Genomic DNA, 3,052 nt, shown 5'->3' on the forward strand with positions numbered 1-3,052 from the left:
AGTGACTTGACACTCAGGCAGTGCATGTGCAGAGCATGTGCTCATACCTGCTAAATAACACAGAGACTCTGGGGATAATATGACTTTGGTTTTTCCCCCTTCCTCATCCCTCCTCCTCTTCCTTTTCCACTTCCCTTTCCCCTTCTCCACTCTCTCTCTCCCTCTACTCCCTCTCTCCCTCCACATTCCCCCCTCCTCACATTTCCCAACACAATGGCAACCTGAGAGACAAAGAAAGGAGAGTTTTTGATGCTTCTCCAGATAACCTGCCTTTGAGGAGCTCTGGGAGTCAGGGAGGAGTCACTTGTTCATTCAGCAAATCTTTTATGATCACATTGGGGAATTAGAGAGGGGAGGAAACAACCCCAGTTCCCAAGTTGCTTGCAGTCTAGTGGGGAAATTCAGGTCATAACACAACATGGTAAAGTGAAAATGTGTAGAAAACAGTTGTGGAGCTGGTGGTGAGAAGTGCAAGGTGGAGGCACAATGTGGGTCAGCGTAGGTGACAGGAGACTCACAGCTGGGCGCTGTGGCCAGCTTGGGGGACAGGAGACTCAAAGGTGGGTGCTGCTTTTAGAGTGCACTCTGGAGTCAAGTCGTGCTTGGCTTGGATGCCATTCAAGAGTTCAGACTTGAGCTTCTAGTGGGTTGAGTACTGTTAGATACTGGCAGGTTTTTTTTTTTTTGGTAGTTATTTGTTAATTTATTTTTATTTTTTTAGTTTTTATAGTTTATTGGTCATCTTAAACATTTGCAGCATTGTGGCAGATTAAGTCACCGCAGTCAGTCTTCAGTCCTTTGCCTTTTTGCCGGCACTGACACTGGCCTTGGCAGTGCCCCTGACTTTCTTCATTCTGTTCTTGCGTTCCTTCCGCTGTTTCCTTGAGGTCGTCGTCTTCTCATCCAGGCCGTGTCTGGCAAGTCTGTGTTTGGGTTCATTTTTCTTTGCATAATCCAAGGAATCATAAATCATGCCGAAGCCAGTTGTCTTGCCCCCACCAAAATGGGTTCTGAATCCAAATACAAAGATGACATCTGGTGTGGTCTTGTACATTTTGGCTAGTTTTTCCCGATTTCCGTCTTGGGCACTGTAGCCTTCCCCGGGTGAAGGACGTCGATGGCCATTTGTTTCCTCTGAAGCAGACGGTTGGTCATAAACTTCCTGGTCCGGATAGTTACTGTGTCATTCATGATGACGGTGATCCTCAAGCAGCAAAGGAGGAAAAGAACTTATTTATTAAATTTAATGCTTTAGTTTTCTAGAATTTTTCTAGTTTTAAATAACAAATTACATACTGAAAAGGTTTAAGGGTTCTAAGTAAGGAGAGAGGAAAATAAATTTAAGAATGATTTATCTCATCTGATGTCACTTTTTATTTAAGCAACATTTTTTTTAATTAGATATGGACATTCTGATGTCACTTTTTTTCTAAGAATGGCTTCTGTGAGTTTTAGTTCTGAGCTACCTGTCATGAAAGTGCTGTTTCTAGCTCTCTAGCAAGACAGTTATTTGCTGAAGTTGTACTAGTCAGTTCTGGTCCTGTGCAGGATGCCATTGACCTTCACCTGTAAACTTTTGGGGCTGAGGGTAGAGCTCAGTTGGTAGAGTGCTTGCCTAGCATGTGTGAGACTATGGGTTTGATTGCGAGCACCACAAAAATAAATTGACATTTCAGATTCTGACCTGAGCAACTTTTCCATGAGAAAGCCATGCCCGTGCCCTCTTTCTCCTCCTTTTTCTTAGCCCCTGTGCTTAAAGCCAGCCTTAGAGAATCTTTAAGTAAAATCCACGTTGAGTTCAGCCTCCCTCCCATGCCCCCGCGAAAACAAACTTGTAATGTGTGTGTGACTTAAGCAGTAAACCTTCCTCTGCCATCAGTCCAGTGAACTCTTAACCTCACCTTGTTCTTCTACAGGCGAAGAAGAAAGCAGCAGAGGCCACAGATGAGGAGGAAGAGGGTGCGTCAGAGAAGTAGTGCAGTAACTGTGAAAAGGCAGGCTGTACAGCCACGTGTCCTGTGTGCTTTGCCAGTGCTTCTGAGAGGTCTGTTGGGTTGGGCAAACCTTGGTCGTGCATTTCTCCCCATGGGAACATATGTGGGAATACCATCTTCGAAGGTGGTTTTCTTAAAGGTAGATAAACTGGAAGTCACACCCAATGATGGAGAGTGGTCAGGAATTCACTACTCACCACAGCCGCCTCAGCACTCCCTGGTTGTTGTACCTTGCCTAGCGTGAGAAGTCACACTCCAGACAAACCTGCAGTGCAGACTTGGTCCTGTCCTGGGGGTTCAGGGTGGGGTGAAGTATGGGGCTGCAGCAGAGGGGACGTGAGCTCCCAAGAAGGAGCAGCATACATTTACTTTTCACTGGTCTCGCTCATGTGGCGTGTCTCCCCTCCCTGTGCATGCGCAGGTCTGACAGAAGCTAGTCAGGAGATGTGGCTCAGTTGGTAGAGCACTTCACCGGCATGCGTGTAGCCCTGGATTTGTTCCTCAGCTCTGTGTCAACTGGTCCTACAATTCCAGCGTTCTAGAGGTGGACGAGAGAGAGTTCAAAAACAAACAAAAAAACTAAAAAGCAAAACTCCAGACCAGCGGCAGTCTGATTGCTTTTATTGGCATGTCACAAATTAGGTGTTTTTTAACTTTAAGAGAAAAATCTTCAGTGAAGGCAGCGTATGTGATAGAATTTGGTAATCATCTTTTGGGGGAGATTTTTTAAAATTTTAATTATTTTGTTTGAGAGAGAGAGAGAAACAGAGTGAGTATGTGTGCACCAGGGCCTCCTACCACTGTAACTCGAGATGTCAAGATGTGTGTGCCACTTTGTGCATCTGGCTTTATGCGGGTACTAGGGTCCTGAATCCAGGCTGTCAGCCTTTGCAAGCAAGCACCTTCAACTGCTAAGATACTGAAGTGAGGTCTCACTTTAGCCCAGGCTGGCCTTGAACTCACAGTGCTTCTGCCTCAGCGTCCTGAGCGGTAGGATCACAGGAGTGTGCCACTGCGCCTGGCTCCTATTTGGTTTTGCACACAGGAAGGTGGTCATG

At 46.0% G+C, this 3,052-nt stretch overlaps 1 pseudogene; it reads right to left on the minus strand.

Moving 5' to 3' along the window:
- Positions 1-787: 787 nt before the first annotated feature.
- Positions 788-1,199, minus strand: LOC101606322 (annotated as a pseudogene).
- Between the last annotated feature and the right edge of the window lie 1,853 nt (positions 1,200-3,052).

This window comes from Jaculus jaculus, chromosome 17, assembly GCF_020740685.1.
Source record: "Jaculus jaculus isolate mJacJac1 chromosome 17, mJacJac1.mat.Y.cur, whole genome shotgun sequence".
Classification (NCBI taxonomy): Eukaryota; Metazoa; Chordata; class Mammalia; order Rodentia; family Dipodidae; genus Jaculus; species Jaculus jaculus.